This window comes from Parasteatoda tepidariorum, chromosome 3, assembly GCF_043381705.1.
Source record: "Parasteatoda tepidariorum isolate YZ-2023 chromosome 3, CAS_Ptep_4.0, whole genome shotgun sequence".
Taxonomy (NCBI): domain Eukaryota; kingdom Metazoa; phylum Arthropoda; class Arachnida; order Araneae; family Theridiidae; genus Parasteatoda; species Parasteatoda tepidariorum.
Window position 1 is genome coordinate 38,837,906 of NC_092206.1, and position 23,200 is coordinate 38,861,105.

Consider the following 23,200-nt stretch of genomic DNA (forward strand, 5'->3'; position numbering starts at 1 on the left):
AGTGTATATATATATATATATATATATATACACTTATGTAAGTTTAATATTCTAACAAAGTGCTATTCACCGCAAACCAATGATTTCGAAAAATAATACTTTTTATCGCTAAATTTAGTGACTTTTAAAATTAAAGATAATTTATTTCGACTGCATTTAATTAAAATATAAAGCATTTATTAGTAATTGTCAATTTGAATCATTATTTACTACTTATATTTATTTCGATTCCCCAGAAATTGATCTTTGTAAATGTTTTCTAGATAAATGAGAAGAATATATATAAATAGCCCAGAGAACCAAAATTAATTTTCGTACTCTAACAATCTATTGTACAAATAATAAAAATGGGACAATATTATTCAGTGGCAGTTTACTCTGAGAAGTTCTAAAATTGAAACAGACAAAAAATATCACCCGGTAAAATTTTAAACTTTAAGATAGAAAATTTCCCCCAATATTCAATGCTTAAGTAATAAGAATCTTTATTCACTTATCATCTGTTACAATATATTCGGAAAAGAAAAATGTTGAAATATTTAACTTTAGAAAGAATTGCAAATATAATTATTCATAAAAATATATAAATATAAATGAGTAAGAATCAAACTTGGATGAAATTTACAATAGCTTTCAATTGCAGTAAATATTTTATTGTATCTTTGAAAATAAATTTGGGGAGGTCAAACGCTTAAAAAAAAGTATGGTTAAAGAAGTTATGGTTTTAACCCTAGATTTATATTACTGATAACCGATAATATTGACTGACAGTTTTAACCATAGATAGCCATTTTGATAGTTGAGTATTATGTAATTTACCATGTTTCTGGTTCTATGGGAGCACGAAAAAGCTCGGCAATTTTCATCGCAGGGCCTTGGTTATGATTTGAGTAAAATTATCTGTAAAATATGGGATTAGTATATGTGATGAAATTTGACAGAGTAAAATTTAGTAACTTTATCATGATAACCCAGAGTATAGCATGCAAAGCCATTTATTTGGTTAAATTAACTTTTAAGTTTTGCATTATTTACTAATTATGTGGTAATAGTAGATAAAATTTTGAAAACCAGTATTTTCGGTAAACTGTTACTGTGTGAAACAAAAAATAAATAAATAAAAACTAAACTGTTTCAATACCGTATATTTTAATTTTATTAATCAGAAATTCCATTATCATACAGTACGATAATTTTACCAGAATTGTTTTCTCTGTGAATAAAATAATCATAAATACAAAGAAAGATTTGGAAATATAACAAGCCAATAGTTCAACCTGATTGATTTTTTATTTTTACCAGTGAGCATCCTTAAAAACTTTTCATAACATAAATTTAGAGTATTTTTGTGTTTATTCTGATCAAAATATTTACAATTAATAATATTTTTCTACGTTGAATATGTATTTGTTTTTCCTTTTTTTAAAATTTTAACAAGATTATAAACAATATTATCACGAATTATTCTATATCATTACATGCAATTATATTATACGCAATTATATTATACACAATTATATTATACACAATGCTTAATTATACACAATTATATTATACACAATGCTTAAAGACGAGTCGGTACTTTATAGCATTAGAGGTTGTTGGGCAAAGATTTTATTCAAAATGAACATCTAAATAAATTATCGTGAAGATTATGCATTTGTCATGAATCTGTTATGCATGTTCTTACATAATCAGTTACGTTATTCAATACAAAAATGCATAAATGTACTCTATTTATCGTTGACCAAAATTGAAACCTAAAATTAAAAACAATATGGTTATCAGAGTTTATATCTACTGCTTTGGATGTTTATCTTTTGAAACGCGGAAATGAGGAAAACCGACAAAGATATTTTATTGCTCGAATAAATTTAATATCAAACTTGTTTACTCTAAGTTTCACGAAACATGGAGAGAATAGAGTTTCATCTAAGCGAGGTTTATATCTTACAAGTTTTAATCATTAAAATATCATTTTAATTTTGGGAGTTTGAAGGAGTTTTTAATAACAATCTTTCTAACTAAATATTAAAGACTTATATATTTTTAAATATATGTTTCTAGTGCAAAATAGCGACAGCAACATTAAAACAAACAGATAAAATGAATGGTTTTTAGATTTTTTAGATTTTAATTTATGTCCATTTTTTATTAGTACTTAAAAAGCACACATGTATTTGCAAGTATTACAGAATATTCGTTTGTTTTGTTTATCATATTCTGATTTATTAAAAGAAGTTTCAAAAAAATTATTTATTATAATTATTTAAAAAAAAATTCCCATTATAATTTGCGATATTGAAAAAATATTATTTTAAATTTTATAACCGGTGTTTAAAAGCCAACTAAGTTTTGAATTTACGACTGTCAATCTTCAACTCCATAGTCCTGTAATTTTAAACTCAACCCAGAAGACAAGGGAACTTCTTGAATTAGTATTGGATCTAACTAATCTTCGTGGAATACTTTTGGAGCGAACTAACCCGCATTGGCGTTACGCTGAGAGGCAAATCAAGCCCTTGGTTGGCCTGAAGTAAAGGGAATCCTTACCCATGATCCGTCTACCACTGAGGATATTTTATGGCAGCACTGTGGTCAGTGCGAGTCGGGAGTAGAAAGTAGAATTCATATCAAACAGCCATCCCTGGATTTTGAGCCTGGGGCACGTCATTGTTAGGAAATCGCCCGATCTCTTGAGCCACCGTGACTCGTAAAAGACTATTGAATTTTTTTGGGTTTCCAAATAATTCTTATATATCTTAGATGCGGTCAGCAGCTGTTACAAATTAAAGATCATAAGATGCTTAAACTTTTCTTACGTATTTCTTTTTTCCAAACCAGCAAAAAAAATTTTTTAGATTGACATCATGCTGACCAACAAGAAAGTTTTCTGAATTATCTTCTGCTATTATTTTTTAGCTGAACCAAATTAGATATGTTGTAAAATAAATTTACTTGAAAGGTGAAATGAAATCGTAAATATCTTTTTATATATATGTCAACAAATAAGCTTCCTTTGAAATTAACTAAAGTAAATTCAACTAAATTTATTATAAAACTTTTCAGATCTTCAAGAAAATTTTGGAAGATATGATGAGTCTCATGAAAGCCGTGAAACTATTAGATAAATTTTTAATTTTTTCCTTATAAATAAAGTTTAAGAGTTAAATTAGTAAATTTTTGTAGAGTGAAAAATTTATAATTTATTAACACCACATACTTTGCTATGATGATCTTTTATTTTTTTTATTATGACCTTTTAATTTAAAACAAAAAAAAAATTCTGAAAATTTTTACATTTTCAAAATTTTAATGCATAATATAAATTGTTTAAGTTTAAATTAAACTCGAATATTAAAATATTTACTGATAGTTTAATTTTTTTTCAAATTCAAGTAATGAATAATTTTCAACTATTTCAAACTTGTAGTTTTAGTTAACTAAAGTAAATTTAAAATTATTTAACACTAACTGTGCCCAGCACACGTTGCAATACTTAAGTCTTAATTGTATTTGAAGGAAATTATGTATATTGAAATGAAAATAATTTGCATAATTTTAAAGTTAAAAATCATTTTAGAATTTTACCGTTTTTTGCAAACACATTTATTCAAATGCTTTTGAATACATTGTCTTTTTGTCTTACCGTTCGGAGTGTAAACGGAAATTAAGGTTTTTAGAAGGTTTTCCTTCACGGAAGCAGGTCACACAGAGCTGTTAGTGTAAGAAGCATGGATTATACTAATTTAGACCACATATTAGTAATGATCGTCCTTGTGCTTTGCTGATAGTCATGGCAAAGGTGAGACGCACCGAAACTGCAAACGCTTGAATTTGAAGGGAATATCTTTCTGGATCATTTGGATACTCGGTAGCAGAACATCTTCTCCCTTAAATTTGCTATTTCGAATTTTAGTTTCGTGGATATTCATATGATATGCGTTGTTCGGGATATCATATATTGTCATATGATATGCCTTGTTCGGGAACCAACTTTGAAAAATTTGATTGAGCGAATGAACTTAATTTGTCTACTTCAAAGTGTGTTTAGTGTTGGAAATCGCAATCGAAGAGATTATTTGGACATTGATTTGGTGAAGGATTTCCCAGTTGTAACAGTGTTTTATTGAATATTATTAAACATATGTCCTCGATTGAAATTAAGGCCTCATTATGTACGCCTGGAGAGAAGTTAATGACCGGATATTATTTTTTGCACATAAACGATGTAGTATGTCTTCACTCACGTTGTCTTTGAATTTTTTCCAAAGATCTTTTCGATTTGGTAGAAAGAACATCATCAATGTAATTGCATAGGTATTTGCTGTGGTGAGGCAGTATTAGATGTATTAGTCATTTAAATGTCCCCACTTGCGTTATTTTCAAGAAGGTTTAATTTTCGGTAAGCTTTGCTATAAGTGACGCATACTTCATTGTTTACTGTTCTTAAATCTTGAAATGATGTCGGTCTACGCACGTTTACTAAGAGTAATCGTAAGTAGAATGGAATGAGCTCTGCATTCTCTGGAGTGAGTTCTGAATTTTTGCATTGTTAGGGTGGATAGTGTAGAGGCGACCTAATGCATCAGTCGAATATAAATTCGAATGTCCTTCAACTGCTTTACCAAGCGTTCGACGTTGAAAATGTTTCGCTGAAACATTCCAAGAATAGTATGTTGGCAATTCAACTAAAATTGCGTTTTTTCAAATAGATCATCCTTATACAATGAGAAAAATGGCAAAAATGCTGTTTGAGGTGGTGACAATTGCCTTGAACTGACTTTTCCTGTTGTAAAATACGTTTGCTGTTTATTTTCAAGGTGTACTGCCTAATGAAGAACTGTTGGTTGTCGTTAATGAATTGGAAATGATTAAATGCGCCGCAGTGTTTCATTTCTACGTATGTAGCGTCTCAAATGATATTAACTAATTTCATCGGTTGTTGATTTTTCAATTCAAAAACTGCCCTATATTCTTCATTTGCATATTTACAAGAGAAACTTGATCGCTTTCACCGAATTGCAATTTTTGACTTTGTTGTGTGCGTTGTGCCTTTTCGAGAGCAACTATGAATAAGGCACATTCCAACGACTATCGACATCAGCATAGTTGCTCCGGATTTTTAAAATGATGGATCTTCAGCCATCTCCTTTTAACTGTCGGTGATAAAATGGATAGCAGTCATTGACCCTCAGCGTCATTGACCGTCTTTGAGTCTCAGCAATTAATTCTCTTATCGTTTGGTGCATTTTCCATTACACATACATGATGAAATGTTGTTGAGCGGGCCGCATGGACCCTGCATTATGCTTTGGATGATGACCTGAAATAATTCTGACCAATAGTGACATCAGGCATTTCTTCTTATATGGCCTAATGAATTTAGAATGATGTGATTTTTAAAAAAGTCAAATTAAAATATGTGCATGTTGCAATCCTCTCGTTTGACATTCGATAGAATACATCCGACAACGTGTCTCTCCAAAAACATGAAGCTTCACAATAAAATCAAGCAAAGATTTTAATTTTTGTTTGCATACACGTGCGGTAATATCATGACGATCCGATGAAGATTGTCCAAGTAACAAAGACCCTTTAATTTCAACCCACTCAGGAATGCATGTGATAGTTTAATGTGATGGAAAAAATTCTAGGTGTCCATATGATTAAACATATGTCATTGCATCCTGCTAGTATTCATACATGTATCTATAAATGTAACCAGCAGCATAAACATTTTCTAAATCATTAGGATTAACGTTACTATAATTATTACATACCGTATATGAATGTATTCTTCTCAACGTATTCTTGTTTGACATAATCTAATATAGAGTAGGCGTCCGGTTTCAATTTTCGCATACATGTCAACGATGTATTGTTAAAAATAACTGTCAGCATTTTAAAATATGACTTTCAGTGTTTTGGCGAATCTAATAATCTATATGCATAATAATTTATTGCGCTAAATTTCTTATTCATATCCTTGTCTATTTGAGTAGTAGACGAACGGGCTTGTGTCGTGTATTCGATCTGTAACAAGTCTTGCTTCCCTTTGCTCAGATGTTTCAGAAAAACAGGCTTGAGAAGTGAGTGGTCTATCGGTAACCAGTCTTGCTTCCTGTAGTTCAGATGTTACGGACGAACGAGCTTGTTTAGAGGAGCTTGTTAGAGCAATGTTTAGAGGTTTGGTTTACAGCCTTTCCCATTTCTCGGATAGCAGTTTGCAGTCATTTGGTAAGCAGTTTTTTCCATTGCTCGGATGTTTCTAGGGAACGGGTTAGAGCAATGTCTTCTCGATTATTTTCAAGTTTTTTCTATGTTGCTCCGATGTTTCTGAAACACATGTAGCTCTCTTTTCACGCGGTTGAGGTGTTGATTGACTAATAACAATTTGTTTAGGTTGCATAATTTTCACAAACAAAACCTTCTCACAAACAAAAAGAAATGCCTATGTTGAAAATAGTCGCAGAATTCTGAACCGGGAATTCTGAACTTATTTATTCTAAATAAATAATAAAAATATTATAAAAACAATAAAAATGAAATAAATATTAAACAAAAAGTATAAAAATAGTAAAATTTAAAACAAAAATCTTTTTTTTTAAATGAAAAAAAAAATAAGATAAATAAATCAAAAACTTTGTATGCAATAAACAATCCAATAGTTTTCAAATAAAAACTGTTAACCAATCAAAAAATTCCATTTCGTTTTTAGGTCATATCGCCCAAACGGTTTGTCTTAGAATGCTCTAATGTCAACAATGACTTTTCTGGTGCTTCAACTATATGTATGCCAAGCCTCATTGCTTTCGGTTGAATAGTTTAGGAGTCAATAAGGGACGCACACACATCCTCACACAGACAGACAGACACATATATAGATCTCACTATTTGGAGATATGAACAAAATTAACATTAAATACCAGATAATTTTTTTAAACTAAAAATTCCTTTCAACTAATTTCAGTTCGGAACTAGTTAATAACACCAAGTTTTGCTTTCATCAATAAATTGAAAGATGTAATTCTTTTTATTTATTTATTTTTTAAGCTAATTAATAAAATTATTATTTTTCGTTGTTGTTTAGTTTAAGTAACGAAAACAGAGAAAAAGAAAAAAAGAAATTAATGAAATTTCTATAATTGTAAAATAAAGTTGGTGCCCAATAATTCTCGAGATAAGCTTTTTACAAATCATAAAAACATTATCATTAAAGTCTTAAAAAGTCATATTTATCCCAGGACATTAAATCTTACTTAGGAGAATTTATACATATAAACATCGCAAGGTGTTCTTCAAAATAGTTATTCACAGGCAATGTCAAAGCAGTTATAAAACTTAATCTATATGCTACATTTCAAGTATAAACATAATTTACAATCGTTCCAGCATTATTGCCTATAGCTATGAGCACCTACACAGCATTCTACACGACAAGACGCATAAAAAACGTGAATAGGTTTATGCATGCATACAAGCGCAAATGGTTCATAAACGATAAAATACAAAAACAGACGTTTTCAGAATAGAGATTTTTCCAGACCCGAAAGGCTTCAATTTCTATACGAGAAAGCTTCGGAATTTGATGTCTACATTTCTGTTTATTGCACTTGTTATAACTTTGAATTTAGTAGAGAATATGATATTTTTCACATTACTTTGAAATTACATGAAAATGTAGTTTATACGATCCGATAGAGTTGCGATTTATTGAAACACCTGTAAAACACCTGTAATGTATGTAAGTAAAACTTGAATAATTTCGGAATATGTTTCTTCTTTCATATTCATCTTCTTTTTTTTTAATATAACTCTTCGAAACCCCGGAGGGAATTATGAATAACCCTGTATATATACATAGAGGGATTGGACAAAATAATGGAAACGCTTCGATACTAACATATTTTTTGATATTTCTCAAAACAAACTTAGATAATCAGTTTATGAATTGAGAAGTGATTAGATCATACAATTTCTCATACATATTAATGACGCTTAAAGATTTTTGAGGTTTAAGGGACCGACAATAAATTACAAACCGAGAAAAAGCTTACCGAAAAACAATTACATTATTAAGAATTTTGAAAAAAAATTGAAGCATAACAGATTAGAAGAAATTTCATAGTTGTAAGCTATATTCGAGACAAAAGTTAGAAGCTATGAAGCCCTCTTTACAAAATATTCCTTTTATGAGCGAATTTATTAGCTTTTTTATTAAACAATATTTATTTCTAAGGTTTCATCAACTTTTGCAAAAAAGAAATGTCAGACAAATATGAGCGATTTCTTAAGAAAAATCACAGTGATTCTGCATGAAATTGTTTTTTTAATCTTAAACTTTATTAATGATTAAATAGTTAATAAGAAAGGCCTGAATCATTCTAGATACTCAATTGCTGAAAACAGTTAAAAGTTTGTCTCTTAAAATAAGTTTCAAATTTTGAGTAATATTTACATTCGATAGAGTTATTCTCTAATGAATAAGTAAGAATTATTCAATCAGAATAAAGATTTTTATTAAAAAAACCCGTATTGCATTCAAATTATATGGTTTAGATTGAAAATTTTCCTGCATTTTTATTTTGTATCATATGATATCTTAAATCGAATTATATCCTCTTAAGTACACCCTTAATTTTTTTTAGATGATTCTTTTTCTGCAGTTGCATATGCATTGCACATGCAATTGCGCTTTGGATTTATAGCAATATTTCACGATTCTTAGATATCATTACCGGAAACACATGATAAAAATCAGTGCTTGTTTGAGGGCATGCGAAGCAAATAAAAATTTTCGATATCTCCGACTTAAAATTATTTTTACGTATGGGTTAAATGGAAAATAAAAAAAAGAAACATTGGATACAAAAATCTATACAGATTTTTTCCTTTTGTTTTCAGCATGATGTAAAAATTATACTAGTTGTTTTAATGTTCAAAATAACTTTTATCAAATTTTCAGGAAAATAGAGAAGAATTCTGCAATTTAATTCACGGAAATCTTAAGTTTTATGCGAAATTACTTTTGAGATTTATGTCAGTAGCATGTTAAGTTTGCAAGCACGCATTTGTATCAAAACGAAACGTGTTAAGTCATATTAATGCAATATTCTTTCAAATACGGATAATATTACAAAATATAATTTTTAAAAAGAAAGGTTAAATGAATATATAAATTTTGCAGGTCATAAGAAATTGTGTAAAAGAGAAATATTAATGGGTAAGAAAAACTTTAGCGTATGAGTTTTCAGTATTATTAGTATTCATACTGTTTTTCTTTTGAGTTAAACATTCTAATTTCATAAAATTATTTTTGATATTCATGATGTTTTAAAAAGATGTGATAAGTTTTAAGACGTTGTAAAAAGATGTGATAGGTTTTTATTTGGGCGTATAGTAAATTTCAAAACAATAGTTAAATAAACATAAAGTTAAAAAAATAAAGTGCTCTTAATAAAAATAAAGTATTTGTATTACGTTATTAAGTCTGATATACCTGGTGACGCAGATGGTTTATAATTTAAATATTGAATTATCAAGAGAGGGATCTAAACCCATCACATTATTGTAAAAGAAAAAACGAGCATGGTTCTGGATAGGACACACACTAAGAATGTCCCAAAAAGATCAAACTAGAACAGCTTTGACATGGGCGCCAGGAAACTCATATATTTTTCATCAAAAATTTTTCTAAATATGTATTCATGTCGGAAATATTCCAGTACCAAATGCGAATACATAAAACTATTATTTTTATATTCATAAAAGAGTCTGCGTGCAAATAAAAATTTCTATAATCACTTTAAGCTTGATTTTAAAATTTTTTAAGCATTATTTTTGAAAATAAATTTCCTTTCATGAACTCTCAATGTATCAGTTTATCAGGATTTATCAATTAAAAGTAGAACACTTTGCGCCTAGGATAGCAGGAGAAACATAGGTTGCCAATTAAAATACCTTTGAAGTAGAATTAAAATTCTTCTAAATTGGACTAAGTATCACTGCAATCATTATTATACACTGGAGTTGAAAGATGAGATTGAAAAATCAATATTTGCAGTGATACTTAGGTCTCCCAGTCTCCTTAAGAATGCCAAGAGAGTTATCTAGTTCGAATACTTTGCTTCTTCAAAGGTGCGTAGAGAATACTATTTTATGTTATGAATGGTTTTACGAATTCTTTTTCGTTACGAATGGTTTCTGCTGCACTATTTTCTTTTGTAGCTGTTTAGAAATTCCTTTTATCTCGTAACCACCAGGAGCACTGAAGAACACTCTTGTTTAAAAGAAGGCGCTTCTTTACTACATAATATTTCTAGAAAACATTTTCTTCATGCTTAATGTTGAATAACCGTTAAATGTTATAAATACCGATGCATTTAGATTGGAACTTGATGTCTGAAGGTCTGGGTACAATTTGAATAATTGGTGCACATTCTTAATTTAAATATGCTTTTTGCATGAAAATTACCAATTTTCCCCATTTAACAAATTTCATCACATATTACAAAACCATATTTTATTGTTCATTTTACCAAAATCATTATCGAAATGCTTCAGTAATAATTAATAAGCTTTTCGCCTTTCCCAATGAGTAGGAACACAGTAAATTTTACTATGTACTGGTAGTTTTGATCATAATTTCTTTTCTCAGTGTGGTATCAGATAAAAAGAAAATCACAGTTTATTTTAATATTTTCAAATGCTATAGCATACCATGGTTAAAAAATTAAATTAAAAAAAATCAAGTGTTTCTTTTAAATGAAATTTACTTAAGTTAATTAATTTATTCGAAAAAATTGAAATTTATTTTAACTAATATATCGTTATAAAAAAGACTGAATGACCAAATCAGCATAACTAAAATTGTTTTGTGGTAGTCTTTTTAGAAAAATAGCTTTTTCTAATTACAACTGTCAACAAACTTTTGTCAAAATTAACATTATTAGATTTTTGATTTTGGCTTAAAAAAAGCCAAATCAATATAGGCATCACTATTTACTCTGATGCGATAACAATACTTTTTTTATCAATTTGCTCGAGGGAATGAAACCTCTGTAATGTCCTCACACTGTAAATCAAAACTAAGTACGAAGTATGATATTACTCTTACACTAAAAATCCTTTGTATATACTTTGTTAATCACAGTAATAAATTTATTTTTCTTTATCAGATATTTATAACAGAAAATTAAATAAATAATTAAATAAATAAATGGTTACTATAATATAATTAACAATGAATCAAATATACTTTGACTGCAATATGGCTGATATATAACAAAAATTGCTGAAATCTGTGTCATACACACCGTTATGGATCAAATTATGGTAAAAAGTACTGACACTCAGGGTGGTGTGAAATCTATTTTTACCGGAACATGTTACGGTACAAAAATCTGATATACCATAATTTTTACAGTAAAAATTACCGTAAAATCAGTGAATCACTCTAATTAAATAAATATTACTTTAAAAATTACGGCATAATATTTTACAGTAACCAATAGAGTGTATGGTTGATGCCAAGGAGCCAGAATACTTTAAATCACAATTTGATCCGGATTTTTTCACAGTGTGCAGTTATTCAGAAAAAAAAAGGCAGGGAAAATACTTGAAAATCCCAAGTTCTGGAGAAAATATTCGAAAGAAGGAGACTCAGGCTAAAAGTTTGAGAGCGAGGATCTGCGCTATGTCATAAATACAAGTTTATTTGAAATATGTAAATAATCTTGTTTACATAAAATATTTAACAAAAAAATAATGAATTAGACCAATAGAAAATAAAATAATTTATGACTTGAAAATTTTTTAAAAAACTAAAATGAATAAAGATACGACGTTTTGTTTGAAAGTTAATAACGCAGAGTCTTTTCTGCTTAATTACAGTCAAAAAAAAATTGAATTTATTTCCTTTGTTAAAAATCTTTTCAATAACTAGTTTAAAAAAATATACATAAAAAAAGCGTTGCTTTAAATTCAATTTTGAAACAATTAAAAGACTAAAATTATAATCTCAAACTCATTAAAAAAGGAGCAATTTTCTGAACCAATGACTACATAAACATACGTTTTCATATTAAAATTAAACTTATTAATACTTTGATATGCTCCTTAAAATGATAAACGATATAAAAAGGAATTAGTGCAGAAGAAAATAATTAATCACATCAAATTTTCTAAAACAGCTTTTCAATTTTGTGGGATAAAAATTTCTATAGCTCAAGGAAAAACATCTACCCACCTCTTTCAATTTATTATCCCTTATGACTGATGGTTAATTAATATTGATAAAGACGAAATTAATTTAAAGTGATTCTTAATCTATATAAGCTTCAGATTGTTATGCAACTTTCACTACCAGTTTTTTACGTTAATTGCTCTAAATAAGATAATAAAAAAAATTACGAATAAATAAATAAATATAATGAGGATTTGGTAATATGATGAAATTAATAGTCTTCTTTTATTAACTAAAGAATTTAATACTTTGAAGTAAGGCTTTATTAATAAAGTTTTTCTCTTGTAAACTTTTCATCTTTTTTTATACAAAGCTTTTAATAAGTATTTGAGGGATTGTTTTGATAGAATTTATATTGATGCATTCAATTTTTTCAAAACATAAAAAAAAATGATTATTACGCGTCATTTGGATTATGTTGATATTACCTTCATTTAAAATTTTGAGAAGTGTCTTTATTTAAGTTTTATTCTTTTTTCCCTAATAAGATGCATTTTGAGATTTAAGTAGAATTTTAATTTAATTAAATTTGAGTTTTTTTTTAAACGGAAGGCGATTTTTTAATTTAAAAACATAATTTCTGTTATAATTTTTTGTTTCAGTATGATGGTTCTGAAAAAAATAACAGTTTAAGTACAGACATACTTTTATTATTTTAACAAATTCAGTCAACTGAAAAATTTTAGATAATGAGGTTTTATAGATTAAACAAAAACTTTTGTTTAAAAGATGATTTTATTATTAAAGTTAATAGATTTAAAACTAATATAAAATATTTTAATTAATTTTAAAATTAAATTACCCATTTTATTTAATGGGATTAGAAAAAAGATATAGTACATAATAAATTTTCTCTCCTTACAGCATACATATGTGTGTAATTAAAGCAATTAAGGAATGTACCTAAAGTTCTTCGAATAATGTAGTTTTGAAAAAAAATATTATTATGATATACATTTAACTTCAATTGAAGTGTTAACATTGAAGTTATGATAATACCAACTCATTGGAATGAAAAATATGCAATATGTAACTAATAATTAACCCCGTTAAAATCTACGCATACTTCTATTGATCAGAAAGTAATCAAGCTTGATTAACAAACTTATATATATCCACTTAAAGGAAAACAATCAATATTTGAAGAATTTAATAATTTTTAAGTGGTATGCAAAATGTTGCAAAATCGCAAGAGTAGTCTAACCCGATAGCAGAAATGTTTAGACTTGAAACGTTTTGCATGCATTTTCATTCTTTCTTCAAGAAATAACAGCCTGACTTCCTCAATGTTTGCATCTATTTATCTTATTTTCAGGATTTCGCTACACAATATATCCAATTTTGTCTTTCTTTACTTCAAGACTACCATTTCAATTGAAGACTGTCTTTCTGAAACAAATTGCATACCTGCCAACTCTTCCGGATTTTCCGGAAAATTTTATTTTCATATTTAAAGTGGTAGTAAATATATACTATTTTTTTCTTTTATAAACTTAATTTTTAAATGATTTTAAGCACCACTATTCTTACAAAAATGAAGCACACATATTAATATGCGTTACTATCATGGTTGCCAACTTAAGTTTTTTCAAATGCAACGTATTTGTTTGCTTAAAATTGAAGTTTTAATTCCATTTTAATACCACTGGGAAAAATGATAATGGAAGGGATTAAAAGTTGGCAGGTATGAAATTGGCAAGTTAATCTTGCTTCAAGAATATATGATATTTCATCATAATAAACCTTTTAAGGCTATACTTCTTTGAAAATCCCTTAAATTTATATTTGAATAAATATTGTTTCTTACAGATGATTTTTTTTTATATCGAAACCAAAGTAGAACTGTTTAGTTCGCATTTGATTTGTTAAAGGACATGGCACACATATTAAAACGCGCCGTTTTTAGTAGTCCAATCAAATACAATGCAGTTGATACGCCATATAGCTGTTTATTTTTTTTTGCAGGAATGAAAGTTATCTTTATTTATCGAAGCAAGTTGCCAAGTTCCGGATTCCAGTAAAACTACAAAAATATAACCTTTTTTTAAAAAATAATTCTATGATATATATCGTAAGATAGCGCGAATTGAATTTCTGCCAGCCGTGTTTAACTCTTAAACGGTTTTATAGTGTTTTGAAAGCATATTTGTATTATTTGATATTGAAATAAAACGGACTATATGCAGTCGAGGATGATGGGCTTTTCTTACCTTACAACAGAATTGTATGAATTTCTACTACTACAAACATGCCTCCATAAACCTGTTAGTCTAAAGAAACAAAACTTACTGCGAAATAATCAGGGTTTTGGTAGGCGGCATTGCTGAAGGAACTATACCCTCTAGTATTATATAAAACATATTTTATATTGTTACGCATGAAATTGTTTGGAATTTGTTACGACGTGAAAAAATGAAGTAATAAATTTCAAGGCAGTGTTCCTCGTTACTCTTATGCACTTTATTGCTGAACTTCTTACTGAAATAGCATTTCCTTTCAAACTGGGTTGTACTTACTTTTGAAAACTATAAAACTCTTTTTATTTTTACAGTAGTATAGTTTATATCTAGTGTAACTCAAGTGAATACCTACCTTTTTTTATTCAAAAACAGTAATTGAGTTGAACATAATAATTTAGAGTTGAAACTTTAATCTTTATAACGTTATCAAGATGTAATTAAATACTATATTGTACTTAAAAAAAACTACGGTGAAAATTACCAGGATATGGTGAATTGGACCATGTTTCTGGCTTTGTAAGTACACCAAAAAGCTCGGTGATTTCAACCGAATCGTTTTGGTAATGATTTTGGTAAAATTAACATTAAAATAGGGGTTTAATATGTGATAAAACTTTACCAATTCTCAAAACTTTACAAAACTCGTTACAAATTCCCGATATTTTGGTCATATTAACCAGAAATACACCTTTTTTTAATCGGAAATGTCATTACCATGCTGTATGGTCATTAATATGTATTACTAACATACTACTAATATAAAATGACATTATTTATTTATTTTTAAAATTTTGATCAATACTTATACAGCACTTATAAATTTGCAATTATATGAAGAATAATTGAAGTGTACGGCATGCCAATTAAATTTCATTTATAGTTAAAGGCAGATATTTCGGTTTACTTAAGTTCTGCAATCGACAACAGGAACATTAATACAATGGAAATGCAAAAAAAAAAAACTATAACCAGTAGATGTTTTAATTGAATTCGAAAATACATGAAATCTAATGTAGTTAATAGAAAAAAAAGAGTTTTATTGTATGAATCTTTCTTAAGATCCGTTTTAACATATGCTTGTGAAACTTGAACCATGTCTTGTACGGATGAGGTTATGTTGGGATCCTTTGAGTGAAAGGTCTTTAGAAGTATTTTTGGAGGAATTAAAAAAAATGGTGTTTTTCTTAGAAGAACAAATTTAGAGCTTTATCACACATAAAATGAATCTGACATTATTAACCACATGAAACGATCAAGAAGAGAATGGTCAGGCCACGTTATCAGAATGGATGAAGACCGAACCACAAAAAAAACAATTTTTAATGCCAGACCAGTCGGCACACACAAAAAAAGGCAGGTCGAACTGGAGATGGATAGATGGCCTAGAAAAAGACATTTTGGTTTTAAAAATGAAAAACTGGAAAACGCTAGCAGGAAAAAGGTTGACGTGGAAAAAACTTTATAAGAAGGCCAAGGCCTACCCTGGGCAGTCAAGCCATTGATGACGATGATAATGATATATTTCGCTACATTTATATATATTTCGAAAGTATAGTGAAACCTCTCTTTCCGCTCCACAGTAAAATGGTCGTTGATGGAGGTTGGTTGTTTTTAGAGGTTACCTGGGTCGACTTCAAATTTGCTGTCGATGGAACATGATTTTTCTCAAGTGAATTTATTTTTAGTCAGTGTCATTTTCTTGTTACGAAAGTGTCACTTCTGTTGAAATTTTCAAATGGTGGATCTATGAATTAAATTTAACAATTATGATTGATAAATCTATTATCAATGAACAATTATGTTTTTTGTTCAAGTGTGCATTTAATTTTAAATCATAAAAATTAGCTAGCTTTAAAAGATGAGAAGAGGTTTGTTTGAGATGCTTGTTTTTTCCCAAAATAACTTTTTTATTCCTAATTTAACTTTCAGCTCTAAAAGTAAATCATTGGCGTTAGTGCACTCTGATTACAACATGGGGTTGTATCGTCAAAAAAAAACTGTAATAAGAGTCGCACACAAATATTTAAAATACATTTTAATCTACTTATTTGTTGTATTAAATTATTTGTTTTGATTTTTTTTGCGTGTTTCCTTTTTTTATTTTATTTTTCGCATTTGGCGCAGGTGCTTTCCTGGTCGCTGGGAGAAATTTTAATTGTCTCCCCTAAAGGCTTTCTTCAATACCAAGTCTATGGAGAAACTTTCGTGCCTCCCAAATGGCTATAGATAGAATTGCTGGCTACATAGATATGATCGTTCCTGAAGGGTTTACTGTATAAACTGATCACATTTTATTAGATATGTTATAAAAGTTGGTTATAAATGGAAGATTAAATTTATATGTTCAACTTTAATCCATATGTAAAGATTTGTATTAATATCCATATCTAAAACTTCAAACGTACTACTATGTGAAAAGAAAAAAAAATGAAACACCCTAAATAATTTTGGTTGTTATGATCCATGGTTTGAGAGGACAACCCCAATTAGTATAATTAATTAGTGCGGATGATAATTTAAGTTACGAAATCAGACACAAAAATGTAAAACACAACACTATGAACATGAAAGAGTATAAGACGGAAACTTAAAAATTGTTGAGAATCAAATTTAGTCATTACATAATATACGATTTTGATGAATTTTTACTCCGTAAGTGCCCTTTCAAAACTGAAACTTGCCTTTTTTTGGGGGGAAGCACCTTGTACTTTTTTTAATGCCTAAGGAGAACTCTAATTAAGTTGAATTTAAAACTCTGATCTCACGTTTAATTTGGAAACAGATATTAAGCATGACTAAAAATATTGCTATTGTCAATTGCAGTAGGTAATTACTATTGCTAATTTTTCATTGCTTCTTTTCTAATCATTATTATTATTAGAATTATAATTTCTGTAAAAGAAGACAACTATTTTTGAATTTAATTGAACAGTGATATTAAAAAGAATAATTATTGTAAATGCATTGTTTTTAAGTTTCTAATTGTGAATTTACATTAGTTCTTGGTACTTAATAAACTCCTATTTTTTTCTCCGAAAAAACGTGTATTTTTTCAACGAATTTTTAGTCTTTACCTTCACAATATCCGATGGGGTAATCTGGAAAATATGGACCTAATAGTTTGCTCCGGAGAGCTGTCAAAAGTGTGAACAAATTTATATTAATTTACTTTTTTGCATATTTCACCATATCTTGAGAAATTGAGTGAAATAAAAAATTGACTCACAATTTTAGAATAATTTGTCCGAAGATAAGTTCATGCAAAAATAATAATAAAAATTATTATTTATTCTTATTTTATTTAATAATAGTAGAGCATTTTTTAATTGAAAAGTATTCGAATGCAAGGTGTAGTTTTAAATAATATAATATTTTAGGGGAAAATACAAAATTTGTACAAATCCGTCGAATAGTTCCGAGAAATAAAATTATGAAAAAAGTTATAATTTAAGAGCAATTCAAACTGTGAACCATTTTCCTGATCAAACTATTGGAACCATATTTCCAAGATGGCTGCTGCTCTCTATATTTTGAGGATGGAAAATCCAAACCCATCAAAAATAGTTATGTTTATATTCCAAGAAAATACATTTTTAAGCCTGATTCTGTTACTCAAAATTTCGTCTGTGCCAATTAGTTAGCTTATTTAAAGTCACCCCCTTAAACCTTAAATATTGAGTTTTAGTAAGCGAAAATCTGATTATTAGATCAAAATTAATTTTGGGTATTTCGTTTAATTTTTGTGCACTATACAATTCCTGACACATGTTTAACAGAAAATAATGACACCTAACTTTTCCAAGATATTTATTAATTTTTGAATAACACTGAGGATTTTTTTAATTGTATTATTGAATCGTATATCGACAATTAAACTTTATTTATATGTAGAAATATATATTTCGATAAAATATATTTAAAAAATCATTCCTACTACTTATTTTTAGTTATACAATATATTTGATAATGTTATTTTAGTTTGCGTGTTTGATTCTTTGCCCGAGGTAAGTGCGTGTTATGAAAACTATTTGGGAGATATGTTGTTTATCGCAATATTTGCTTTAGAAAAATATCGCAACACACTTGGAAGATCATTTGATTTATTTAATTAGGAGTTCGCGAAGTGTATAATCTCATTTATTTAGAATGAAGGAAAATTGTAATCGAGAAAATTAATTTAAATGCTTAAAAAATTTAATTTTGTTAAAGAGATCCTAAGTGATTAGGTAGATAAGAATAATTTTATTTTCGTTAAAAAATGCGTTATTTAGGCACATAAGAACTTTAAAGAAATTAAAATACAGTGTTTTAACAATCAATTAACACCAGTTAAGATTCTTGTGGCTTGAAATTTAGAACAGAAATTATTTGAGTTTGAGTATTAATTTCAAATTGACTTATTGGCAAAAAACGCTAACAATATTAAAAGTAACAATAAAAATGCATAATAAAAAATTCCTAATCAATCCTAATTCAACGTAATTTGATTAAGAGAGTACAAGATTGAATCAAAGAAATTGACAGTTATTCGCTTTTTTCAAATTGTACAGCGTGTTTAAGTTATTTTTTTCTGTTAAAGACTTTTTGAAAAATTAAGCAAAAAACCTGGACTTGTGTACGATACATCTTTAAATTTTAGTTGCATTTTATTCAAAAATCGGAATATTTAAAATTTTCAACTGAATATTCACTTTTTATTAACATACTTCTCGCAGTCCCACAATATTTAAATATACAAAGCAAAGCATTCACGCAACAGCCGATTGTGGACCAGGGGGGTCATGGAGAATAAGGATCTAAAATTTCGTAACCAACGGCATATTTGTAATAATGTGGTCAGCACTGCACGCATGCAGCTTTTACTTCCCAGACAAGCTGGTACCCATCGATCTGAAACTGTATGAGTCTCAAACCTCCTCTGGGGATCGAACCCCAGTTCTTCCTAATGACCGCCCAGTGCCTTAACCACTAAGCCATCACGGCTCATTTAAGTATGCAGACGCATTAAATGCTGACTTTTTAGGATAAATATATAAATCTCAGTAGGTTCGCTATACTCTTATATTTTTGATCAGGATATGATAATGATAAAAAAAAACTTGAATGGTTTGTGTTCGATAATGAAGTTTAAATCAGACATTCACCATTAATATATAAGATCATGAAATAAAAAATTGAAGAAATGCTTATATTCAAAAATTAGTTAAAAGAAAATCGGTGAAATATATATGCAATACAAAATATTAAAAAGCACCAAAAAAGGATCCTCTCAAAGGAAAATATTTAATTTTTTTCTCTTTTATTTGCTTAATATAGTCCGGTGCTGTGTCCATTTATTTCTATTTGTACCTAAATGAAATAAATTTATCCTCGTCCTTATCCATACACTAGATACATGATTAATCAATAAGGAGGATAAATACAATTTATATTTTGTCGGTATATCTGGTTACTGCAATTAGTGAATATTAGGTTTAGATGATTAGCATGTGTTCAGTATTTAATTGTTCTAGGTGACATACGCCGTTAGTGATTTGTCGGTTAAGGTCAATGAAAAAATCGATACTTAAAATTGAAAAAATTTTCTTTAATATTGACGAAATCATTTCTCGATAAAGCATTTTGTCTGAGCGAGTATTTTGTCTTATTCGTGATATAAAAAAACTTACTTGTTTGAGAGTAACGAATTTCCTCAAAACCATTAATCTGAATGTATAATATCGATTAATACAAATGATATCTGGTAATAAGAAATATAACAAAATAAATACTAAATAAAGTAATAAAATAATAAAGTAAAAAATAATAATAGTAAATAAGTAAATAAAATAAAATAACTAAATAAAATAACTAAATAAAATAAATGACTGAATTCTTATTCAATTCTAGGAAACTTTTTGACAGGTGAGCGCAAAAATCTACGTATGCAATATTCTCACACTAGTCAATAGTATGGTCATTAGTTCCAGATTATAGTAAAGTTTATCGAGTTTTTGACTTTGTGAGAACACCGAAATCTCGTTAATTTTTATTGAAGCATTTTTGTAATAATTTTGGTAAAATTACCAAATAAAAAAAACAAACATAGTTTATAATATGTGATAAACTTTTTTAAGTGGAAAATTTGATAATTTTATTATGATTCTTTAGAACATGGCATAAAAGCCATTATATTCCTCCATATTTGCTTTACAGTTTTGTAATTATTATTAAATACGTGACATTGTATCCTGTCTAGCCGTCTGCTGTACGAGTAACAAAAGTCACTGAATTTGAATAAAATTAAATGATACTGGTTATTTTTTTCTTTCAAAATATTTAAAGGAATTTAAAGGATTTGAAAACAAGAAATATTGAAGTATGAAAGACATTACTTTTCCACTTCAATGCTTTTTACTGCGGTAAATTGTTTGACCTGCAAAGAACCGAAAACTAGAATGTTTGATAATTAAATAGTATGGATAATATTAGCATTATCGAGATTGATCATTTTCGATAATGTTAAAATTATTTCCACTCCTGTTACATCAGCTCATTTTCCTGCCTAGAAATCTTGTTTTGTTTATTTAAATGCTGATTTCTTTGTTAACTACATTAGTTCTTTACTTTTACGCCTGGCAAGTCTTGGAAATGGGCGCTTATTTTTGAAGCGCTGGAAACATGTTGATTGTTATTTCATGTTTGTTTATTTTGGAAGCGAATGAAGTTTTCAATCAGGTAATACCAAACAAATAGGTTTAAGTAGCACACATTTTGGTTTTTTAACCAGAATTATGTTGTTTTTATTTCAAAAAGAAAAAAAAATTGCCGAACAGTGCGGTAATTTTAACCGTTTTTTTTCTTCTTCATGGATCAGTGCATCTACCCATTTATGTATGCAACCATGAACGCATTTAACAGTCATGTCACGAAATTGGTTTTAGAACCAGACAGAAAAAATTGAAGAATGCTTTAAGATATTATATAAGTTAATAGGTGGTTTTGGCAAGTATTCGGTAATTCAAATGTGTTAAATAAACTCATTTTTTACAATGAAACGTTTGCCAAAAATAACGAAATACGGTTCATCATATAAGTCTTAGTAAAATAAGTAAATAGTTTATATTTTAGATTAATGTGAGTTGTTTTAACTTTTTATTCTTCTAATTTTAAGACTAATTATAATGCAAAATGTTACCTTAAAATATACACGGTAAAATTTATCATCACAATAATGTTTTTTCAAGTTTTTCGGTCATTAATAGCCTATAGTGTTAGATGATAAAATAAAAAAAGCTAAGTTTTGAATTTGTTTAATTCAGTCAATTAAGTATAATAATGACAAACATATTTTGTAAGACTTTTTCATTCATTAACACTTAAATCAGAGAAAAGAAATTTTCAAAATGAAAGAATAAGTTTGTTGTGAATTCGAATTTATTTAACCTTGCTATAATGTTTTTATATAGTAAGAAAATCAATCTATTTGCTGACAAACGAAATGTAAAAGGCAGGAAAAATCTGTTTTGTTATGTTTTTTACATTGTTGAAGTTTTATTCCTGTTCCTTCTTTTATATTTGAAATAACTCCCTTTTTTATTTCCTGCAAAGAAATAAATGTCAAAGTTTCATTTAAAGAAATTTTGCTGTGCTTTATTTCTTTGACAGTGCAAAAATGAAGCATTAATATTCAGTTTTCTTGAAAGATTTTCACGGAGAAAATTATGCTGCATTTGGATTAGTTTGCAAATACTTTATAATTTGACCTGTAACACTGAAACGAAAATACTTAATATCCATGAAGTTTTGCATTTCATAATACCATTACTTTACTACTGCATAATACTAAATTGTATAATACTATTGCATTCCTTAATACTATTCCACAATACTATTACTTTACTCTTACTATTACTAAACCTTTTCTGCAATCCTTTTATAATTATTTTCTATATTTGCTCTTACTTTCAAGCAATTATTTCATGTTTCAGTAAGAAACTAGCCAGATTGCGGATTTTCTTCATAATTTTTACGGAAAAAATTTGTTTTTGTATGGAAAAAAATTTAGAGGTTACCGATTTAATTCGTAAATTTTGCACAACTAATCCAACTGCTGGTTTAAAACCATACAATTTACGGGGTTTTTATTTTCATAGAGTGTACTTGCCAATAGTTATACTTATGCCCATAAGGGTTTTTGATATTGCAAATCTTCAAAAGAATGGCACAACTGTTTCTCAAATACAATTTCTTTTTTAGCGAAACTTCTAAAATTGTACGTGGATTGTTCAGAACAAAATAAAAAATTACTTGTATGTAGAATTAGCCCACCTGTAATAAATGCAGTTTTAAGTACGTATTTAATGTATGAATTGATGATTAGGCGTTCAGTTAGCCTGAAAAAAAATGGAAAAAAAATGATCTGCAGTTTTGTGCAAACACGCAAGACAGTAAAGGGTTTAGGAAAAAATAAAAATTTGGATTATTGCTCTTATTATTTTGTTTTGAAGTTATTAAGTCACCTCTCAAAATAGAAATATTAATAAAAAATTCTCTTTAAAAGGTTATGCATTGTAAAATATAATCATTTTATTCTATGTGTTCAATTTATTTATTTGCTTTAAATTTTATTTGGTAGGAAATATAAAGAATAACCTATTTAAGTCGATTCTATTAAAACCTAAAAAATGAAATATTGCATGATAATTCACCTACTATTTTAAGATAATTTCCC

At 28.1% G+C, this 23,200-nt stretch overlaps 1 protein-coding gene across 2 annotated transcripts in view; it reads left to right on the forward strand.

Annotated features, from left to right (window-relative positions):
- The window catches only part of LOC107443029 (adrenocorticotropic hormone receptor-like), a 58,107-nt gene that overhangs the window by 1,812 nt on the left and 33,095 nt on the right, over positions 1-23,200 (forward strand). The window lies entirely within an intron of this gene.